The 24,485-nt window shown below is 37.6% G+C and overlaps 1 long non-coding RNA gene across 1 annotated transcript in view; it reads right to left on the bottom strand.

The window, feature by feature from the left end:
- LOC112640755 (uncharacterized) overlaps positions 1 to 22,573 on the bottom strand; it is a 35,079-nt gene extending 12,506 nt beyond the window's left edge. The window contains exons 1-4 of the long non-coding RNA XR_003124184.3: positions 22,520 to 22,573; positions 20,119 to 20,190; positions 18,445 to 19,031; positions 18,231 to 18,330 (exon numbers count right to left, since the gene is read on the bottom strand). This is a non-coding gene — a long non-coding RNA (uncharacterized LOC112640755). The remainder of the gene's footprint in view (positions 1 to 18,230; positions 18,331 to 18,444; positions 19,032 to 20,118; positions 20,191 to 22,519) is intronic.
- Positions 22,574 to 24,485: the final 1,912 nt, after the last annotated feature.

The following is a 24,485-nucleotide window of genomic DNA, read 5'->3' as shown; positions in this document are numbered from 1 at the left end:
GACTTTAAAACTGTTCTCTATTTTCAGGTCTCTTTATTTAATGTTTTATGGAATCTGGAATCTGTAGAGAAGAGGGAATCACTTTTCTTTGTCAGTCAACATGATGGCATGACAACCAGTTGAAATGTGAAAGACTGTCAAATCAACAATTGTTTTGTCTACAGGATGCCAAATAACAACCAGTTTGATTGATTTGGGTTTATTCTTAAGTATAAATTTGTTCAGTTGTTGAAGCCTGTCGATGCAAGCCTTTAAATAATCATACTTTTTGTTTTCTTCACGGGGAACAAAGTGGTTTCAAAGATATTATCTCATTTTTATTCTGATTTCTCCCAACAACCCGTTAACTATCAGTAGAGCAAGTATTACTACATTTGTTTTACAAATAAAGATTACAAGTGGGATTTACAGAGCATAGGCCTAACTATCCCAATTAATTTGCTCCATTTTTTTTTTTAGTGGAACTGAAAGAACTACAATGTTTTGTACATCAAATAATAGTGTGTAATTTTAGCCTAGCCCAAATGAAATGTTCAGTAAACAGTATTCAATTAGAGTCTTTTATTTTCCATCATCAACAGCAGAGTCTCCACTTTCCTGCTGGATTCTTGCCCTTCCATATATCTATTGGCATATGTTGAAGGCTCTCGTTGTCTTGAATAGCCTGAGTGCTGGAAAAAGCATCCAGCTTTGCCTCCTTCACTTAAAATTAAAATGGTTCCCCCCTCAAAAATATGAACCCCTGGTTCAGTTTCCATAGACCAATTCTACCAAAATGTCTTAATTAACATTTTAAAGATACTGAGGGTTAAGAAAGTAATTTGGTCAAGACCACTTGAAAGCCTATCCTTTCAATTACTTCCTTTTTTTTTCATTTTTAATGTCAAATCCTAAAACTCTATGGTTATCCTAGAGCCTCCCATCCATTGCACCAATGGTTTACTGTACCTCTAGGTAAGGGAGATACCAAATAGAAAAGGAAATGATTGTTCAACATCACCTATTAAAATATAAATATCATTTTATTTTATCCCTAGATGCAGTGTTCTTCAATGCCAAGTATTATTTAGCAAGAAGCTGGTTTTCTTTATTCTTTGGGGGCCTGTTAAAATAGCAAGAGCTGGCCCTGAATGCTTGAGCTGTGGATGGAGAGAACGTGCCATCTGGACCAGCCTAACCTGTGATCTATTTATTCCCACATTCAACAGACTTTATTGTCAGCCATGCAGGGAACAAGATAGACTCATGGAACTTCATGGAACTTGCAATCCAGCAGATGGCTCAGATATTGACTAAGTAAAAAGGAGTGTGATGGGCAGAAATGCAGGGTGCTGTCAGGGACATTTAACAGAGAGTGAACTTGGTCTGAAGCCCAGAGAAAGCTCTTCACCAGAAGTGACAAGATATTTATGCTGCAACCTGAAGTGTGACCATGAGTTAGCTGGAGGAGAACAGATTCAGGCAGCTGGAAAAACATATTCAGAGTTTGTGATGGTTCATTTTTGTGTGTCAACTTGACTAGATTATAGATCTCAGTTATTCAATTAAATGCTATTTAGGTGTTGCTGTGAAGGTATTTTGTATATGTGGTTGCATCTACTATCAGTTGATCTTTGGTAAGGGAGATTTTCCTTCATAATATGGGTAAGCGTCATACCATCAGTTGAAGGCCTTAAGACCAAAACTGAGGTTTCCCTGAGTAAGAAGAAATTTTATCTGGGGCCTGAAGTTTCACCTCCTGCCTTAGAGTTTCCAGCCTGCTTGAATCTACAAATTTCAGACTTGCTAACCCCACACTGTGTAAGCCAATTGCTTGAAATAAATCCTATATACATCCACACACACAGAGTACAATTCTTCTTTTTCCTCAAAAGTGTGTGTGTGTGTTGGGGGGGGGTGTCTATATTTTTCTCATGTATATACACACAGAGAAAGAGAGAGAGAGAGAGAGAGAGAGAGAATCCTGACTAGTTTAGATGTTGGTACCAGGAAAGGAAGTGGGGAGCTACTGTGACAAATACCTTAAAAGATGGAGGTAGCTTTGGAATTGGGGAATGAGTAGAGACTGGAAGAACTCTAAGGCACGTGATAGAAAAAGCCAAGACCGTGTTGACGAGACTGTTAGTGAAAGTATGGGTGTTCAAAGTGAAGTTTCCAAAAGAAATGAGGCACATGTTATCGAACAAGTGTAGGAAAGGGGGTACGTGTCATAAAGTGGCAGAGGACTTGACTGAATTGTATACTACAATTGTGTTGAAAGCAGGATTTGTAAGTGATACATTTGGATATTGAGTGAGGATATTTCCAAGTAAAGTGTGGAAGATAAGGCCTTTCTCCCTGATGATTTTATTAAAATGCAAGCAGCAAGAAGTCCATTGAAGAAGGGACTATCAAGCAAAAAGGAGCCAACACTTTCTGATTTCAGAGATTATCAGTCTACCCAGATTGCCAAGGATGATAAAATCAAGAAAATTATTGTTGAGAAAGCATGCTCTAGACAGGAGACTAAGGATGCAGCTGAGCAACTTCTTTTTTTTTTAAAGATTTTACTTATTACTTATTGATTCATGAGAGACACAGAAAGAGAGGCAGAGACATAAGCAGACGGAGAAGCACACTACCCACAGGACTCAATCCCAGGACCCCAGGATCAGGACCTGAGCCAAAGGCAGATGCTCAACCACTGAGCCACCCAGGGGTCCCTTTTTGTTGTGGTGGTTTGTTTGTTTGTTTTGTTAAAGAGATTAGGTATGTGATTTTTGGATCCAATCATCCATCTCAGCAGAAGCCAAGTATAGGGCTGGAGTTACCCAAGGGTCTGTGGACGATCATTTTTGTCTAATGCTTGGATCACCTTGACCTACAAGGGAGGCCCCAGATGATTTTGAGAATGTTATACCAGCAGAAACATTTCCATCTGGGACCGAAAAAGACTGGATGAAATGAAAGAAGGTTGTTGTACTCCCCAAATTCTATAAGCAGGAAACAAGTTGTTAGAGATAAACAGCTGCAAACATCTGCTACAATTCAAGATAAAGGAAGAATGACAGAAGGTGAGGAAGCTACCAGTGAGGGCACAGAGGGTGAGGGAGCCACCACTAGGGGTGCACAAGCACACACAGCCCTCAAAAGCACCAGCTAGCATTCCTCTCTTGCGGGGTCACCAGAGCCACAATCCACAAGCAACTATCTCTGGCTGTACCTTGAGCTGCTTTAGGTTATTATTTTTATACAATTACTAATGCCTCTTGCTCCAACATGTTTTGACACACTCCAGGGAAGCACATCATATTTATATTACAAGTGGGGGAGGGGGTTACTAAAGTGACACAATCTGCCTAGACTCCAGTTTTCATTTTTTCAATTCCTGAAGAAAACTTCCCCCAATGATTCTCTATAATTTGATCAAATTCTGAATTCTCATTTTTTTATTTAAGATTACAGAGTCACTGGACATAATGCTGTGTGTCTTGATTCCGACTGCTTTCTGTTGCTTAACGTAAAAAATGTAAGTCTTGGCTCTTTCAGCCCCTGCAAATGTTCCATCCTCAAGCCCATCTCTGTTTCTTTAGAGACATTCCTATCCCTGTCTTAGTGCTCTCTATATATCCCCCTACCACTCTCTACCTACCCAATTCCTACTTATGTTTCGTGGCCACTTCATTTTCCAAAATCTTTCCAGATTGCTTGAGCCTACCTAGCCCTTCTCTTTTACATTGCACTTAAAGTCAATATCAAAACTTTACTTGGTAATTTTTGGCTTGTAACTTTTTACAAACTTTGGTTTGTAATTTCTATCTAACTGTTTAATGTGTTTGGCACTCATCTCTTCATTAACTATACCATAAGGTACCTGAGGATGTTGATTATTTTTTTTTAAGATTTTATTTATCAATTCATGAGAGACACAGAGAGAGAGGGGCAGAGACACAGGCAGAGGGAGAAGCAGGCTTCCTGTAAGGAGACCGATGTGGGACTCGATCCCAGGACCCTGGATCATGACCCAAGTCAAAGGCAGATGCTCAACCACTGAACCACCCAGGCGCCCCTGAGAACATTGATTGTATCTTCTATTTTTGCAAAGATCAAAACACAAGGAATAAAGCAAACAAGTCTTACTAAAGCTATAAACATTATGATTGAGCTGTAGAGCAACTGAAAGCATTTCTGGATCAGCAGGGAGTCTTCTTCAAACCTCACTCGCCCATCTCTGTGAACCTCTGTGCAGCTCTCTTCAGGCATCATGATCATCCAGGATGGGGTTTACATACAAGTCCTCAAGGCCTTATCTGCAAGGATTCTGTAGTGAGGACTTGACATCTATATTTTTAACAAGCCAATCAGGTGGTTCTGAAAGTTGGAGGACAATCTTGTAAGGATATTGCTGTAGGTGTTAGTAATGAAACTAGATGTCCTGGGATTTGAGACTTGTCAGGAAGAAGAGAAGCAGAACCTATAGCCAGGACCCTGGAGAATCTCCCGCTCCCTGGATGCTGTGGTCGGAAACCTTGCACTCAGACTCCCTAACTCTTTCTAATTCTTCACTTGGCAATCCAGCCTTAAACTTACTAGGCTCTAGTAAGTCTTCTGTATCCACACTAACTCTTTAAAATATAATAAAAATGTATGAGTTCGATCCCTATACTCTCCCTGTGTTACAGATGAAGAAACTAAGACACGGAAGGTTATGTAACTTGCCCAAAGCCATAGACTAAGTATATAGCAGGGCTGAAAATCAAACCCAGGCCATCTGGCTCTAGAATCTGTATTTTTAACCACTGTAACCTCTATAAAACCACCACTGTGTCCTGCCTCATGGGCTCCACATTTTGGACTTATTGCACCTTTTTCCTACCTGCTAATATCAATGAAATAAAAAAAATAAGTACTCAATATCTATTATGTTTAAGATAGCATGATAACTACCTGGAATGCACCCCAGAATAAGATTCCATCCATCCCTGCCCTCAAGAAACCTACATTATAATGGAGAATTCAGGCAAGTAAAGTAACATATAAGCAAACTTACTGATGAGCATAGTAAGAGGGGCAAGAACACGATACTATAGGATGACAAAGAAGGGAACCTATTTTAGTCTTGGGAGCTGGATAGAAAGCCTAGAGGAAAGGCCATGTGAGCTGAGATTTGAAAAAGCCCCGGAAAGCAAGCTAAGGCTCCCAGGACAGGTAGTGCTTAGCAGAGGATGGCCACTGGAGAATATTGCAGTCAAAGGTAAGGGCACATACAAAAAAACATGAGGTAAAAGAAAATTTGAGACATTCCAAATAATGTAAGTAGTGCACTGTCACTGTAAAGTACATACAAGAAGGTAAAAGGTAACAATGAATGAAGGAGGAAATGTTTCACAAATCTTGATTTTTCTATCTTCACTGCTGACCTTAATAGGCCTACTCAAACTCTTGATTATTCTCCAGGCCCAGTGGTTCAGTTTGAAGTTTTCTTGACCCATGAAATAGGATTAATGGAATCCTAGTAGCTCAACAGAGCTCACCTTACACCCTTTCCTCGAATTTAATATGTGCCAATTGATCAATTAGCCTAATAAATGAATAGCTTATTTTTAAGCAGACCTAGGCATATGACTGAACATAATCTTCTCCAAACAAGAAAAACATCAAAGAGGATTCAGAACTCTATGTGTAAATATATCCAATAAAAGAAAGCTTAATCTAATACTTGAAAACTTGAATAATTTTTGTCAGTTGTTTAAACACTTCTAATTTATAGTTAGGGACCTTCATTTTCAATCTTCATTAACAAGCACAGGGCAATAAAGATGGATCACTATATTAATAAAACAGAATTATTATGTGTTATTTATACAGGGCAGCAATAAAATCAGACTGAGAAGATTAAGCACTCTAGCATGCTGTAATTTATGTCAAAGCAATGTCCTACTTTGAAATCAGATTCTGGCTTAAACAATGAGTAGAACATATATTCAAAACAGCAAAGGAGGATGGGAAAGTAAAAAACCAGCTTTATGTAGAATATTGAGACTCTTGGACCAATTTAAAAAAGAGATCACTTAAAGAATATAATCTGAGACAAAGGAAGGTTAACAGTGGCTTATTCTCTCCTTCTTAATCCTCCATATTTAGTCAATGTCATTTCAAAAGCTACTTTCAAAAGAGCAAGTAAGGTAAAGTGTTTCAAATGTCCTCTGAGTACTCTAATGCTCTATTTGGCCCAGACACCCTGAGTCACTACCTAGAGAAACACAAAGAAAACATTGCAGTATATTTAGAGATGTTTAGTTCATAAAAGAATCTTGCACAATCAAAAAATTACTTAAAAAGAAAACCTAGTGCTAGGAACATCCTGAGCCTTACTCCTACTGCATTTATTCCTATTAAAACTATAAAGTAGCTCTTTGAAATAATTTTGGGATAAATGAACAATATGGCTTCTTGTAATGTTTCTGAGACCTGATTTTGAAAAATGTTTTAAAGCTATAATTTTTAATCTGGGGTCCTACCAAGACCTGTGCAGCAATATATTAGAGGAAAATGATAGCCAAAGATATAAATCTGTTGCATCATCCTGGAGAATCAATTTCACTAAAGAATTTTGGAGAAAAGTTCTGATTTTTTTTTTTTTTTTTTTACACTTAAGAGGTTTTGTCACACCCACATACAACCAAAATTACTTTTTGGGTGTGAGCCTAGAAAGTAGAAGTTTTTATGGGCTGCAAGTGACTGTCAAGTTTTATTCTTCTTGCATTATGAGGAAGCCCCAGATACTAGTATTACAGTTGAATTAAAGAGAATGGGTCATCAATGGAAGACAAATAGATTATGGTCTTGCCCTAGTCTGGGATCCATGGTTTTGGTTTTTTGGTTTTTGGTTTTTGGTTTGTTTTGTTTTTTTTTTTTTTTTTTTTTTTTCAGAGCTGGAATTTGCCATATTTTCCTGAGTCATTTTGTATTACATGCATAAAACATTGACTCATCAAAATTATCTTAATATCTTGACACAAACGTGTTCATATATACTTTTTAAAATATATAGCCACTATTTTCCCATGTTGTAGAAGAATGAAAAATTCTAGAGTTTGACAATACATGTGAACTTAATCTTATGTTGCTTTTGCATTTTAAAAGCTTAAAGATTTTTTTTAAAAATTCTTGCAGCAAACAAGGACTTGAGGTTCAAAAGAGAAAGTCTGTAGAAAACATCTCTGAATCTCAAGCTGTGTTATCCATAAAATGGGGATAGTTACTGCCCTGAAATTTCACACAGCATAATGTATATTTTTTTTTTCAATTTTTTTTATTTATTTATGAGTCATAGAGAGAGAGAGACAGAGACAGAGACAGAGAGAGGCAGAGACATAGGCAGAGGGAGAAGCAGGCTCCATGCACCGGGAGCCTGACATGGGATTCGATCCCGGGTCTCCAGGATCACGCCCTGGGCCAAAGGCAGGCGCTAAACCGCTGCGCCACCCAGGGATCCCTGCAGTTACTTTTAAATCTGTAGATCATTATATGCATGTCAAGGGATCCTATTTCCATTGTGTGATCATATTAATTGTCTCCTATAGCCTAGCCCCACAAACATAAAAATACAAAATAAACTATACAAATACAAATGCAAAAGAAACAATAAAAGTTCATGAACATATAATTAATATTTCCTAAAAGCCTTAATGCACAGGACATGAAGGACTTGACCATCATTAACAGTGACCAGCACAAAGTCTGATGTGGCAAATATTTTAAAAATGGAAAACATGTTGAATATTGTATCTGTCCAGTTCCAGTCAGAAAAATACAGGCCAACGGCTATTTTAATCATGTTACTGAAGAACTGAAAGTGTAGAAAGCAAACATTACCATATCAGGGAGGTAGTAACTGCAAAAGCAGCTATCTTCCAAGGGGAAGAGGTTGATGACTTCAACTTAGGAGGTGGAGAAGTGCTCAAACAGCAGCTGACACTCAGATCTCTAAGGATGAAGAGATGTTTGGCTGAAGCATCTCCAAGCTTAGTATAGGGGATGGAGACCCGTGGGTCCAGATCTCAGAGGAGCTTATAGCTACCTGGGTTTTTTTTTCCTTCAGCTCTCCAGTCTCCCTCTGGAATCCCATATTAGCTTAGCCCAACACAGAGGCAGCTCTAAGCTGGCAGAGCAGAAATGTGGTGAGCAGAATTCCAGGAGGAGCCTCACAATACAAGGGTGGAAGGGCAGGTTTGGACTGGCCCACTAGCATTGCACCTAGCTCAACCACAGGAACGGCAAACTGGATGAAGAATAAAGGGGCAGAGAAAGAAAGGAATGAAGGTATGAATCATTCATTCTGTGCCTGATTAGGCAAAAATCTAAGCTCCCCGAAGTGCTTTCTCAAACCTGTATTCCCAAGGACTAGATATAAGCTGAAATTTATGAATCATATCACATTCAAATGCACTAGGGAAGTTTGCTATTTAGAAGAATTTCACGGCAAATTGTTTTGCAAGACAAATAATCACTCACTAATTTAACTGATGCATAAATCACAATTTTCATTCATTTGGTTTGCTTAAGCAAATTGGATCTATATTGAAAAATATGAGATTCACATTATAAAATCTCTAATACCTACTTGGCTCCCAAAGGACATCCTCAACATATAATTTGCCAGATTGAGGTGGCACAATTTTAGACTTTGGAAAGATGATAAACTCCTGTTTCCTCACTCCGACCTGGCCCAGCCTTGAAGGTGTAGAAATTGGTAACATTGATAAAACAAAATTTAAAACTGTGAGAACTATTAAGAGAGAAAAGGGGTGTGTGTGTGGGTGGGTGTGTGTGTGTGTTAGACGGAGTTGTGCTACAGTCTTCTGGAACAGAAGGTCTTAATACTCCAGAAGAAAAATGGATTGTGGGACAGCAATTAGGTTGTCCTGTTTTGCCCCCACTGCATACTATCATGAGTAGATCATTGTTTCTCTTCCCTCATTCACAACAAGAGTCAAAAAATTATGACACTAACCCAGTAGCACCATAGTTAAGACATAACAAGCACAGCTGGAATGATGAACAACTGATAAGTAATCAAATCAAAGTAGCAAGTCCCGACATTTCCTGTGCTATCTTCCACTCTTTCCAAAAATTAGGGCTGAAAAATTATACCTTAAGAGAAAATTGTTAAAGAATATAATGCCTTGGGAAAGACAAATGGAATATAGTAAATGCTCCCTACCTTATACTGCATCCACGTCTAACTCCTACATTCTAAATCTACTAAAAGGTGTGTCTGCTTGGACTTGAGTTGGAGCTTTTCAAGTTAATTATACATTACCAGACAATGTAGCTAGCATTCCTTTAAAATGAGATAACTAGCTAATTGAGAAGGGTAAAAACTAGAATACCAAGAGAGTTCAACAATCTAGATGGAGTCTAGACATATTACCATAAAAAATGCAAGAACACTAAAGACAAAGAGAAAATTTTTAAGTTGAGTAGATTGCTAAAAAGAAAAACAAATAAATAGCAACAAACACCTCAAGAGCAAGACTAGTGCAAAAGAGAAAATGGAGTGGTTTTTAAAGGTATTTAGAGGAAAGAAACTTTGAACATTAGATCTAGGTAAATTGACATTGGAATATATCAGTCTATACACATATATGAGAATACAAAGCTTAAGAAGGTTTGGCACTCACAGACCATCTTTAAAAACACTCTGGGATAAACATAAACAAATCTAGAGATTTGCTAAAAGTGTGTGGTAATTTAATAAAATATACCATTATTTTATAAATCAACACAAACCACACCACTAAAGTAAATCCAAACAATGTAAAATTATAAATGATACATGCACAGAGGGAGTAGTGGAAGGTGGGTATCCTGGAGGAAATGTGAAGGGAATGAGGGTATAGATAAGTCTTATTTGGACAAAGATCTAAATATTGTCAAGCTTAAGAAGTTGAAAACAAAAAATAATAACATGTTTATGAGACTTATTCTATATAACACTACGATTGGAATGCATAGCTTCCATGGCAACAAAGAACCAACAAAAGATATGCAAGAAAGGAAAAAAGGGAAAACTTATATATGGCAAAAGGCTTAATATGACAATAATAAAACTAAATTAATTTTTTTATGATAGAGAGAGAGAGAGAGAATGGCAGAGACATAGGCAGAGGGAGAAGCAGGCTCCATGCACTGGGAGCCCAACGTGGGATTCGATCCCAGGTCTCCAGGATGGCGCCCTGGGCCAAAGGCAGGCGCCAAACCACTGCGCCACCCAGGGATCCCTAAATTAAAAATTTTAAATTCACCAATTAAAAGCAGTAAACTATCACACTGAATAATACCAGTAACCTACTACACATTAAGTACATGTGATAGACTAGAATTAAAATGGTATTAAAGTTGAAATTTAAGTTTAAAAAGCCAGTATACCTCACAGTTATGAACCAAACACGTGAAGTAAGCATTTCAATATCAGAAAAGAAACAATATATATACACATACACACACATACACATGTACACACACACACATGCACAGGTGCTCACAAGATAATGCAAAGTAATGGTAAAATAAAAATGATCAAAACCTAACAACATAGCTTCAAAAAATATCAAGAAAAAAGCTGACAGAACTATAACGAGAAATTGGAAATTGAAAGTTGCTTAGTTTACATTGTTTTATTTTGTTTTTATGGAGAAAAAAACCCCACAGGGCATCTTCACAGACATAGAATACAGGTGGATTAAAGCTTTAAATGTAGGAGGAAAAAATGCATGAAAAAAAATATGGGTGATAGAAGAAATTTCAGAATACTTCTGTGACCTTCTGATAGAAAAGGACTTTTTAAGATTAAATCCTAATAACAAACACACAAAATATACAGTCAAATATATGTATTTGACTACACCAAATAAAACTTTGTGCCTAATGAAAGACAATATTAGATACAAATGAGATATATAGTTGGAGAAGATAATTGCAAAGTCCTAAAGTAAAAACATTGACATTTGGAGTATAAGTGGGACTCCAGAAAAATGTCAGAAATGTATCAAAATCCAATATAAACATGGAAAAAGAAAAGGAATAGGACAATTTCAATGCTTTCCAGAGAAAACAAATAAAAATACATGTGAGATACAAGTCTGCATCCACTAAACTTGGCAAAAAGAAAAAAAAAAAAAAGGTAATTCAAGTGTTATAATAAGGGCAGGTATATGCTTCCCACACTGTGGATAGAAATATTCTGGAAATAAATCTGATAAGACTTAATGAAAACCAAGTTAAATATAGTGTTTCCTAGAGCTCATTAACTTCACTTCCAGGAATACACCCCAGATGATAAAATATTTACATAGTCACATCAGCGTCTTATTGGTGATGGTCATCACATACTGAATCCGAGTGCCACCTCTTTTCTTCCCTTCAATGCTCACAGTAGAATCTGTCCTGGCACTGGTAGATGTGTTTTGCTATTACAATTAGATGGTAATGATCCCAAGATCATCCAGAGAGTCTGCATAGAATCTGAACTGGATCAAACAGGTTGAAAACTGGGTCATGGAGGCTTATCTGGAGTTTGTGGCTTCTGGCATTTGACCATAGTCTCTAGCAGCACCTGTAGGCAAAGCTAGAAAACTTGATAATTATGGCTTGGTCATTATAGTTCCCAGCAATAAGCTCAGAGAAAAACAAATCAAAAACTTAGATGAATCTGAAAATCAAAAATTCAAAGCATGTGAAGAAAACTAATATGAAAAAGCCAGTAACATTGGTAACCAAAGAAAAGGAATATGAGAAAAGCTTAAAAAGAAGATTCTTTAATGACTATGGTTAGAATTTCTCATAAACAAAATTGTTCACCAATAGTTGCTCCCCTTCCCTGAAGAAGTATTTTAATTCTTCACTCTAATGAACTCAGATATGGGTGATTTGCCTTTAAAAAAAAAAAGAGAAAGTGGTAAAATCCCTTTATGAGTCTCCTGCTTGAAAATTTCCTGTAATACCTATTTATCTAACTATCTCTCCATTTAGTAGCAAAATTATCCATTTCTACCCACCTATCATTTACATCTATATAAATATTTGCATGTAGATCCATTTCTTATTGTTTCTCCAGGACAATAGTCCTGTTTTTCCTTTGAGAGAAACAAAACACACCTGTCTTATAAATTATGCCTCTTCAAATATTTGTAACAAAAATCATGTATCTTTGTCTTTCATTCTATCAATAAAATATCACAACCTTATAATTTTTCCTTATGTGGCATAGGTGTCAAACTCCTCAGTATGATACTTAACCTATTTCTCCAAATGTTTAATGGGGAAATCTTAAAGCTGGGCAATCAAACTTTACATTTTTGGGAAAAAATATACAAAACATTATAAGCCTGGAGCCACAACAAAACCCACTCTGGAAACTAATTTCTCTTCATGATTATTTAAAGAAACATCACAAAAAATACTGCCCAAACAAGATCAAACAAAGACGTTAGAGTATAAAGGGGAAAAAGTATTATTCTTAGTCAAAACTATGGATAAAAATTCCACCTCTGCACCTCACATGAACAAGTTATTTGAATCGTATGGGGCTTGGTTCACTCAGCTTTCATATGAGGATTCAAAAGACTTCCACAATAATTTATGGTGTAAGGAATTATGTAAATAAACTCAATGAGTGCCACTTCAGAATGTTTGGAAATAATGATAAAACATATTTTAAGAAAGCACTACCAAACTTTGAATCATACATTTTGACAAAATAAATATTTAAGTGCAATTCTGACAAAAGTGTGAATTATATTCTTCCAGTTGGAGAGATTATTTTTGAAAAGACATGTCTCAGCAGCAGTCATTTTAATCTAGCTCGTTTGGATTAACCCTTAAGGTGGGTCAAAAAAAAAATCTGTCTCTGTGTTATTTTTCCATGGTTGTTCTTCCTAGTTCTGAGGTTTCTGTATGATATATTTAATTGAATGGGACTCAGTGATGGAAGGGAGGCAATATTTTGTAAACCTGGTTGACAGCTTGCAATTGATGGGGAGGGTTCCTCAATAAAAGAGAAATCTGGAGCTGGAAGTCAATAAAATAAAAAATGTGAGAAGCATGAAAACTTCACTTATATAAGAAAATCACTGATTTTTATTGGAACTGGAAGAAAAATTATTATTCTAGGTCTGAGAGTGTCATGTAGTATCTTGATCCATCATGGTTACGTGAAAGGGATCATTCTCTAAATTTGTATAGACACACACACCATGAATATATGCAGGAATGAAATAAAGTAGAACATCAATGGGCATGGGCATCCTCAGAATTCTGGGAGGAAAACACTGTTGCTCAAACGTGACAACCTGTGATTGAATGTGTAAGCAACAGTCAATATTTTGACTTTAGAAATAGGTCATTACTGGCTCATCCAGGGAAGCAGACAGGGATTTTAGGTTGTCAAGTCAAAGAACAATCTCAAAGTCCCAGCTTCTTGAGTGATCAGAACTTGATCACTTCCTGAAGGAGAGACACTTGACACACTGAGAGGGACACGCTCAGCTATTAGAGTGCCTCTGCAGACCAATCCTTTTCTCTGCATTGGAAAGATCGGCAGCTGCTGCTTGCCCTTTCAGTCAGGAAAGAAAAAAAAATGGCCACAGCAGCCATAACAGCTGTCACTCCCAGGGAAGGGGATGTGGAGAATTCGAATTGGGGATAAATAGGGTTGGCACTACAATAAAGATGTAGAGAATTAATAATGTACCAGGCAACTTCCTCACGATGTCCCTAGCCTTCCATCAAAAGCAACTGAGACTAATTAAATCAAGCCAAGTATTTCAATTGACACATAAAAGGACAGGTCTAGCTAGGAATTCTTTTCTCTGTTTGATATGATTAATGTTGCATTATACTTCAGAAGGCCACTTAGTAAGTGGTTAAACCATGGTACATTTGGCATTTATGAAAGAATTTTTGTCATGTTGCAATGGTGCTTTTAAAGCCTGACCACACAGTATCGAGTCTGGCTTTGATAGTGCCCTCGTGAAGGCTGTCTGTGGGAAAATAGTGAAATACTTTTCTCCAGCATGTAGTTGGCCCTGCTGCTTTCAACACTGAGGCAAGATGTTAGAACACATTTGCCCAATTTCAGTTCAAAGAAACCATCCAGGCTTACATTCTCATATATTTCTTTTGTGAATGTTTAACTCATTCTGTTGATGTAAATGCTCAATGTGGATATTATTATTACTATTATTATGATCACTAGTCCATAATCATATCGATCTCATAAAAGTTTGTATTTTTTGTTAAAAAATTCTTCCATGGATCCTCTTAGTTTCTTTCACTCCAGCTTTAAAATAAATTTGCAATCTTTAGCAATTCATGTTGTATAGGATGCTACCTATACTGCCATCAAAACACTGAGAAAGAGCAATATATGCCTAAAACTTTTCAAGCCCTGTTAGACTTTCTGCTCTTGAGCAATGGAATCCTAAGAGGTAATGCAAGCATTAGCAATTGAATGTGTTCTTCATAACAATTGAGTTGAGAGAGTAGAGAATGCTTTATTTAAACAAATCTTAATGAATGTTACAGGAAAATAAAAAGAGATGCCATTATAGAATGCGTGCAAGTGCCATAGCCACAAAGACAGACTTAAATGAGATTCTATTTCTAAGCGATGCTCCTTTCAGTGACATCGTTTCCAATAATGCCTTTACTTTAACTTGAACTATCTTCAAATTTGTATTTGTCACTATGGATCTTCTTTTTCTCTAAACTCATTTAGGAAAGAGAAAGATGGCCGTCCTAATTAGTCTACAGAGTAATAACTGTTCACACCCAAGCAAACTATTCATAATTTTTAAGCCCAGATAAATGAAAAATATTTTAAATGGAAAGTATGTGGTGAATTTAGTGTGGAAAAAAAACTTAGAAGAAAGAATTCTGATCCTTCAAGGCTTGCATTCAAATAATTAAGAACAAACCATTCCACACCATGGAGTGGAAAGGTGAGATAGGAGCATGTAGCATTCTTAAATATATACCTCTCATTATAAATATATACCTCTCATTGTTTAACACTTGCTAACCCAGGACACAAGTCTGTGTAATAGTACTTATATCTCTCAGACCATAGCCATTATTATAGTCACAAAAGAAAAAGCAATATTCAGATTGGTTTGAAAGAGTGAACCCCAAAACATCTATGTCTGTGCATCATTGTGCAGCTATTGCTAATGCTAGTCAAGGCAGGCCATCTTCAAAGGTACTGCAAGATTCATCAGGAATGCGTCTACTTGCTGTACATTTCTAAGCATTCTCCCAGAAAATTTCTGGTTCTTGAGCTCCTCTTCTTATTTTAAATGGAAACAATATATCTGACCTAGTTTTGAGTACAGAACTTATATTCAACCAGGTTTTGGCTCCTATCTCATCATCTGCCTCCTTGATAAGAGTCGAGCAGATACTCCTCCAGTAGAGCTCATTATCCAAAGGCTTCCTTCCAGGCATTAGTCCACTCAGGTAAAGTGGTCATTATTTCCCAAGGATAAGGGTTACTTTCTGAGTCTTTTTTTCAAAGTCACATTTGATTATAAGGATAGCACTCCTAACAATTTCCCTCTCACTCATTTCTTCTTCCTGTGCAAACAGCCATTGGTGCGATAGTCAGTTAAAGCTGACGGGAACTTTTGTTCTTTAACAGTTTTAAAATCTTAGGAGAAATTGTCAGGAAAGGCACTCCATAAAAATTGACAAAATAAATTTCTCATGTCATTTCCTAAATAGAATTCCAAGATTGCCTGCATAATCAAGTTTATTTTATTTGAATGCTTTGTGTGGGGAGAATTTGTAAATCAAGAATAAAATTCCTTTTCAAGTGTTCTGATTATACAATATTAACCATAAGGAAAAGAGCTCTATTGTATTTACAACATCACTGAAGAACTGAAAGACATTATCAACTTTTATAGAAAAGTCTTCATATGGGCGCCTGCGTGGCTCAGTGGTTGAGTGTCTGCCTTTGGTTCAGGCCATGATCCCAGGGTCCTGGAATCAAGTTTCACATCGGGCTCCCCACAGGGAGTCTGCTTCTCTTTCTGCCTGTGTCTCTGCATCTCTATCTGTCTCTCATGAATAAATAAATAAAATCTTTTAAAAAAATAAATGCGTTTATATTTGTATTGAATGCATATTTATACCAGCAAATATAACAAGTTCTCATTTTAGGGTAATTCGTTGTTGTTGTTGTTGTTGTTGTTGTTGTTGTTGTTTTATTCAGATCATGAGCTTTCATCCAGTCTCTAAAAGTAGCTAAATTCATGCATTGTATCTTCTCATCTTTGTTGGTCATCAGGATGACACTTTTAATTCCCTTCCATTGATTATCATGATTCAAGTTCATCTATTTCCAACTTATAATTATTTCAGGAAAGATTCAGTGAAACTGCCTATTTTGCCAGGGAAAAAAATTCAACTTTTGATTACTTTCTTTTATTTTTTTATGCTAGAGAGCATCTGAATCTTCCCTTTAGCTTTGCTTCACTGCTTTCCAGAGCAAACTGCCAGGACCCTCCCATTATCATTCACCTCCCTGAACACTTCCATATCATTTCTCCTGTGTGCACTTTACCAGAATTACAGAACAAACCAATTTAATCTCTGATGCTTGACAGTATATTTCACAGGTTGGTCTCTCTTTTATGTAATACTTATATATGTGGATGGATTGATCAAATAAAATATTTAGAAAAGGTTAGTTTTATAAGAGAAACTCTGATTATACCAATGTATACCATATAGGTCATGCACATACCTTCATATTTATATCTCTGTCTATTGATCTATCTAGATACATCCGTACACTTTCATACATACACATGCTCTCTTAGCTTGCTGCACATAAATAAAATTGCATCTGTTGCAGCCATTTGACTACCTGTCTTTAAGGTAATTTAAGCTAGTGTGCACGTGTGTGTGTGTGTGTCTTTCTGTTTTTGTAGCATAATTCCTTTTGGTTTATAGCTCAATAAATAAAACATCCCATCATTTAAACCAAGTCTTAAAATTTGCATTACCAAGATAAGGATGTGGTGAGGATGTTGTTATACAGTCAATCACAATTTAGTGGGGGCTAAATAATAAATACTATAGCACTCATATCCTCTCTTTCCTAATATTTTACGCTTCCTTATTTGGCAGCTATTGGCAGATAGTAGGCAATTAATATATATTGGGAAAGGTTTTGATTAAATTGAATACTCTCAATTGTTTCGAACATGACCTTAACTTTTCTCATTGGTTTTGAACTACACCTTTTATCATTGACTAGCCCACCAGAGTTATGTCCTTGTTTAAGCCATTTTTTCCATTACTATTAGCATAACTCTGGTTTTGTTTTATTTTGGTTTGGTTTGGTTTTCTGGATTATAAATTTTTATGGCACTGTTAACCTCATCTCAAATCCATTTAAGTAATTTAAACTGTCCTATTTTTTTGGAGACTTCTGCCTATCTTGTCAATTTTTGTTCAAATTAGCATGTTTTTTCTTGAATATGTAAGTTAGAAAACACCATAAATCACTTACTCATTATTACATGTACCAAACTTGATACAATCGGGAGCCATCATTACCAGTATCAGAGCAGATAGAGGAATGATTTTTCTACCATTTCTAGGGCATTGTTCTGCATTCCACTTTGCTACTATCTCCACATCTTCTTCCATCCCAGAGAAAGGCACCTCTCCTCCTGCCTAGGGTAGTCACTGCCTCTCCATCTCCCTGTAGGTACAGCACGCTTCTCTTCTCTAAGGGACTTGGAATTTGGGCATTTTCTCTTTCTTTCTTCTACAGCTTCTCCCCTCGTGGTTCTTTCCCATCTAGTTGTCACTTTTCAATACGTATATTACTTAAACTTGTTTTAGTTAATTTCTCTTAGTAGTATCTGACACTAGTGACCAAACCCCATAGTTAAAATATTTTCTTCCCTCAGTTTTTCCTGACCCTTACTCTCCTTAGCCTCCTTCTACTGTTCAGGCTACTTACCAGTTTCCTTTGTTGTTATACATTCTTAAAGGTTAGGGTTGTCCTAGATTCTATTTGGGGAACTCTTCCCTTTTGATCCCACATTCCCATGCATGTGTTCTCTTTCAAGCACCTTGCTCCCATTTCCAGCTCAACGTTGGTGCTTCTCCGTTCTCAGTGCCCAGGTCCACCCTATCTCCTAAGCCTCAGACATGTCTGTCCAATTGCTTACCAGCCCTGTGACTCCAATGTCCCACAGACCTTAAAACTCATGGCTGTGTCACTTCTCTGTCTCTGAGGCTCTTGTAACAAATGATCACAAATGCAGTAGCCTAAAATGACACAAATGTATCCTTTTACAATTCTGGAGGTCAAAAGTCCTAAAATCAACATGTCAGCAAAGCTGTGTTCTTTCTGGGATTGTGGGAGAAAATTTATTTCCTCACCTTTCCCAGCCTCAGCTTTTTCTCACGTCACTCCAACTTCTGCTTCTGTATCTCCTTCTCAGACTCCGAGTTTCCATGCCTCTTTCTTCTTATGATTACGTAGGGCCTAACTGTACTGTCCAGGCGATCTCTTTATCTTAAGGTCCTGAATTTAATCACGTCTGCAAAGTCCTTTCTGGCAAGCAGGATGTGGACCACTTTGGGGTCCCAGTGTTTTATCTACCATTGAACCACTTCCCCCTCATAATTTCTTCTTCCAATACTGATTCTCAGTGAATGACACTGCCATATGTTGAGTTGTTCAAATTAGAAAACTGTTGGGGTCTTCCTTGATTCTTTTCTCTAATTTACTTGCTTGCTCCACAGATTCAATCACCAGGTTCTGTTGATTTTACATTGTGAATATTTTTTAGACCAATTCAGCTTTCTCCAACTTCATTATTGCTTCCAAAAATCAGGTCACCATCCCTTCTTGGCCTTAATAGTTATTCCTGCAGGTTGCTTCTCATTACCTGTTCTATGGTCCTAAACATGATTCTGATTCTGCTGGCTCACTGCTTAAAATCCATCAAGGATTTTCCATTTCCCTAAAAAGAAAAATCAAACTTAGCTTATATTATAAATTTAGTGTTACCCTCTTAAACCTTGTCTATTGATGTCGCATTCCTGTTTCCCAGTTCCTTACTGAACTCAAAAGTTATATGAGCTCTTCGGCTCCGTGTGACTCAGGATAAAAGTTGTTTATTCTGTTGGGAATGCTTTGTCCTGAGTCCTTGAATCCTACTGATTCCTCCTACCCCAGTTTCATACCATTTACCCACGGAATTTTGCTGTGTTCAAGCTACTTGCCACATTGCTTTTGTTTCCAATATTCCTGAACTTTACCGATTTAGCATTTTAAGATAATTGCACGTTCCTTATCTGTCCCTCCCTTCACATCATATGCTCTGGGAAGGCAGGATCTGTGTCTGCCAAGGTTTTAGTTTATCCCTGTGGCTAGCATGGTCTTACACAGGGCTCACTATGTCTTGTTGAAGAAATGGATTTGCAATAAACTGCACAATTTCTACAAGAGTCACTAACTATAACTGAAAAATTTGATACTGATCAACATTTTATGAACCATTTAGAGCCATTTCCATGAAACATTAAACATTGAAAATTCTTATTATATGCAGAGAAAATCCAATTCAATTAACGTCTGTGAAAATCATACTAGGCACATGACACTGTAAAAGCTACTATTAAATGTACAAAATTCACTTAAATTCCCTGAAAGTACTAATAAGAAAAATATGCTAGATATAAAAACAACAATGCAATATATAATAAGATGCACGCTATAAGAAAAATCTACATGGATGTACAACTACACAAAAAAAATGATTATTGTAACATATTAATGCACTTAGTCAATAGTCCAGACCATAAAGACCATCGCCCTGGAGGTGGAGCCCACATAGAGAAGGCACTCCCTGAGTAGCCGAGGCTCGTCCCTCCAGGAACATACAGGGGAAATGGCTGCATTTTTCCTGACTGCAGCATCCAGAGTCAACTCTGCACCTGGCCTTACATCTGAAGTGGCTGCTAATTCTTCAATCTTGCATTCACAGTGTCCAATGATGGCATTACTCTGCACTACTGCCATTCACCCAGCTTAATTTTATAAATTACCGGTTTCAGTAATAGCTGAACATGTTCAAAATGTTAACAAAGTTTTTGTTGAATGGTAACAAACGAAGCACCCTGAGGAAACAAAGATACAGACTATTATTCATCTTTTTTAAAGCATAGCATCTCACTGGGACTTGGTATATATGTAGAACAGTTTTAAAATATGGCTCCATAAGTCTTTGATTCCTCTTCATCAAGAAATGGGTCCATTGTCCCCACATCTTAAATCTACACAGACTTGTGTCTGCTTAACCAAGAAAGTACAGAAAAAGTGATACTATATGAGTTCTGAAGCTAAGTAATAAAAAAATGCAAGCTTCCTCCTACTTCTCTTGGAATATTCAGCCTCTTGACTCATTCCTGGGATGTTCTTTCTCAAAACCCACCAGCCATGATGTAAGAAAATTTAAGATACATGGAGAGGGCCCAGCTGATACCAGACATTTGAGTAAGGAAGTTTTCAATTGTTCAGATATTTGAGTCTTCCCATATGAGGCTCTACTAATAGTGGTAAGAGACAAATAATCCCTCTGTGCCCTGTCCAAATTCCTGCCCTATAAAATCCATGCATAAGATGAAATAGCCATTGTTTTATAAGTGTTGACTCTATATAGGAGGACTTTTTATAGGAGGTTTGTTACACAATAATAGATATGCAGAAAGAAGGTAGCAGCTGAAAAAGTATTTGAAGAGGAAGCTGGAAAGAGGAATGGAAGGAAAGAAGAAAGGAAGAGAAGGGAAGAAGGAAGGAAAAAGGAAGCAAGAAAAAACAGAGGCAGAAATACAGAGAAAAAAGAGGACTTAAGACACTTAAAGAGAGACTTTAAGTCTCTCTCTCTTAAGAGAGACTTAAAGACACAGAGAGATAGAAGAGAGAAAGGAAAAAGAAAGAAAGGAAGAGAAGTAAGTAGAAAAGCAGGACATGAGGAAGAAGAAAGGAAGTCTTTATTTTGCTATATTTTTATTAAAGATTTTATTTATTTATTCATGAGAGACAGAGAGAGAGGCAGAAACACGGGCAGAGACAGAAACAGGCTCCACGCAGGGAGCCCGATGTGGGACTTGATCCCAGAGGACCCCAGGATCTCGCCCTGGGCCAAAGGCAGGTGCCCAACTGCTGAGCCACCCAGGCATCCTGACAGAAATCTTTAATTCAAAGAGAAGGAGAAGAAAAGTTTCCTGAAAGGTAGAGAGCATTGTAAGAGAAAACGTGTACCAAGTAGGTCAGTTAGGTGTCAGTCTAAAAAGTAAAAGTCGCTTGATGTATATCAGGGATGAAATGTCTAATAGAGGAATCAGAGGCTTAGATAACCAAGGAAGACCTGGGATCAAAGGTCAAGAAACCCACCAGCATTAGACGGAGGTGGGGGAGTTCTCACAAGCGTGGGAGAGAAGTCTCACTCATTGAAGCTCAATGTCTGGCTGCACCTGTGCTTGAAGAATAATGACTTCTCCTTCCCTTATGCCTTCCAACTCTTACATTAGTATTTTTCCTTGGCAAAGTATCCTGGATCCATTCAGGGAGAGAAATTCTGGGAAAAATATTTCCTGGCTTCACCTCAGCCCAATCAGCCCAGTGGGCAAGTGCTAGTACGCCAAACATCAGTGTGGAGAGACGCAGGTCCTACTTAAGAAATGAAACTGGAATTCAAACGAAGGACGCTAGGCTACTAAGGCTTTACTTTTCCCCCTAAGACAGTGTTTTCTGAATTTTGGATATTTCATCTATCATCTTGAAGATTTGTGTTAAAATTCATGTACCACCCATAGTATTACTTAAATTTGTATTCCAATATCATTGTTTTAAATTAATAATTCTATATAAGGAAGATTGACATCCTGGTCAAAAATGGAAAGTGAGTATCACCCAGTAAAGTAGAAGGTATCAATGTGAATCCTGATTCTGATGGCCTGAAGATTTCTGAAACCTGTTGCAAATAGAAACTTTTATTTCTTAAGAGGAGGGAATAAATGGTAACACACTGTGACCATTAAGCAGGTTACACCAAGATTTATGCCTCCTTTTACAAAGAGAAATATATAGATATAGATGTAGATGATATAGATAGTAGCAAGGAAAGAAATCGTGTACTATTTGGGAAAAAAATCCTCTGCGAAACTTTCATAATCATAAATTATACTTTCTTGGTTTTTAATATTTATAATAGTGAATAGAAGGTAGCTTGCTCCCAGTGAAAACACTAGCTGATGCCACAACTCTGCTAAAATGAAACCAGAGCCACGGGCTGGCAGGTCACCCAAGCTGTGCATTCCATCTCCAGGGGGTTAATAAAGACTCTTGGGCTGCCCTCGCCCCATCATGCCCATTTAGCAAGGCTGCAGATTGAAGATCCACCCCACTCTAGTTCAGAGGCCCTGCAGAAGATTGAAGTCATCCCACCTTTGATCAGAGAACTAAAGTGCAGTGGTGTCACCATGTTGGTCAGCATTGTCTGGGAGAGAGAAAAAAAGGGGGTTAAATACAAAGAAAAATCTTTTAACTGGTGTATGTCTCTTCTCTATGCTTATCTCCCTGAAACTGAAAGAATGAAAGGAGGGCTTAGGTCAGAAAGGGAAGAGGAATCTGGGTTTGGGGAGTCCTAAAATAATGATAAAAACAAAATAATCTTGCTGAATTCTGGCTAGATATTTTTACCTATGAAGGTTTTGCCACTGAGTCTGTTCATCCTTCCTCTCTCTCTCTCTTTAAAAAAAAAAAAAAAGAAAAAGAAAGAAAGAAGAAAGAAAGAAAGAAAGAAAGAAAGAAAGAAAGAAAGAAAGAAAGAAAGAAAAAAAGAAAAAAGGATTACCAAGTGTCATAAGGCCACATCAACATCAAATATGCTGGTTCTCTTTGCTGTAATCAAGTGTCTGAAAGAAAAGTGTAAAGAAATACTCAGCGAGACAGTTCTGCTTAATGTTGTAGGAGGAACATGATCAATTTTCTTGTTGAACTTGGTGTTACTGTTTTGAGGCAGGGGTAGGAGATAATTCCAGAAGCACTAAGAACAATCCCCGGTGTCAGAGAGTTCATTTTAGAAAGCTATTACAGAAATGCAAGCAGGAAGGAGATAAAAGTCTTATTAGTAATTGAAAACTAGGCTGGATCATCTGAAAAAGATTTTAGGAGGTGATACAGTAGAAGTGAGACAGAGAGGATTTGAGGATGGCAAAAGGATTCCAGATTAGAGGCTATTTAAATGAGGATGTTGCCAATGCAAACTGAAATGACAGAAAACAGCAAATTTTGTTTTGGACAGAGGGGGTTAGGATAAATGTCCATGAGAGCTGCAGAACATGGAGAACGCTTTGTTGGATACGTCCAGGAGGCAGGTGAGGTCCTGAGCTTGGACATGCTCACATCTAGTGACAGAGATTTGGAAACCTGGACTCACAGAAGTAAATGAGATGCCCCGCAGAGGCATAGCAGAGCAACAACTCCAGAAGACCAAAGGCAGATTTCTTATATGATAGGTTCTATCCTACATGCAAGGAAATGCTGGGGGAAAGAGGAACAGCCAAAGAGAAGAGAGGCAGGAGAACGAGAGCTGCAGATGACAGCATCAAAAGCAAAATGGTCAGAAACAAATCAGCTGAAAATTAGTAACCTGGAAAAGAAGAAATAAATGTTGGTGAAAAGACAGGGAATAGATTTAACTTGTACCTACGTTTTCAACTTGTGGTTCTAGGACCTGTCATGCTTTCTCCTTCTCTTTGTATTTCAAACCCAACTGACTGCTCTGGATGAAGCCCTGTCCCTTCATCTTCCTCCTGGTTCATTCCTGCTCATACTCACCCTTGCCCATGCACAACCCCCAATGGAGGGGCAGCTCTTGATCTTCTGATGCCCTGTGATGACAGCGTGTACCATCCTCTCTCATACACTTTGTTTAATACCCTGTATGTCTGATCCACTTGTCTAGCTTCCCAACAACGGTACAAGGGGGCTCTTGGAAGTAGGGATGCTACATCTCCTTCTGAAGGGGACAATACTTGGCACACTGCAGATGCTTCTAAATCACACATCACGGCCTCTTGATCAGCAATGAGAGAATTTAGCCAGAGGAAACTCATCTCAAACAGTTTTGATAGTATTAATTGGAGGTGAAGGAGGACTTAATCGAGGACTGAAGCAAACACAATTAGGGAAAATTATAGATTATCAGTGAAGTGCACATAGTGAGTGGGTTTGTACGTGGAGAGGAAAAAATGACTAGTTGCCTCACTTTCACTTCTAATGCAGTGTTCCCCAGTTATTTGACCACCAAGTTCTGGGAACATCCCATGATCAGTGTATTTCTTCTCTGCCCCTAATTTGAGTTTCCAAATTTTCCTTGGCTCTCTCACTCCTGGCTGGCTGCCCTAAA

Source organism: Canis lupus, chromosome 6 (assembly GCF_003254725.2).
Source record: "Canis lupus dingo isolate Sandy chromosome 6, ASM325472v2, whole genome shotgun sequence".
Classification (NCBI taxonomy): Eukaryota; Metazoa; Chordata; class Mammalia; order Carnivora; family Canidae; genus Canis; species Canis lupus.
Note: the sequence above shows the minus strand (reverse complement) of the source record. Positions and strands in the feature narration are given on the sequence as shown.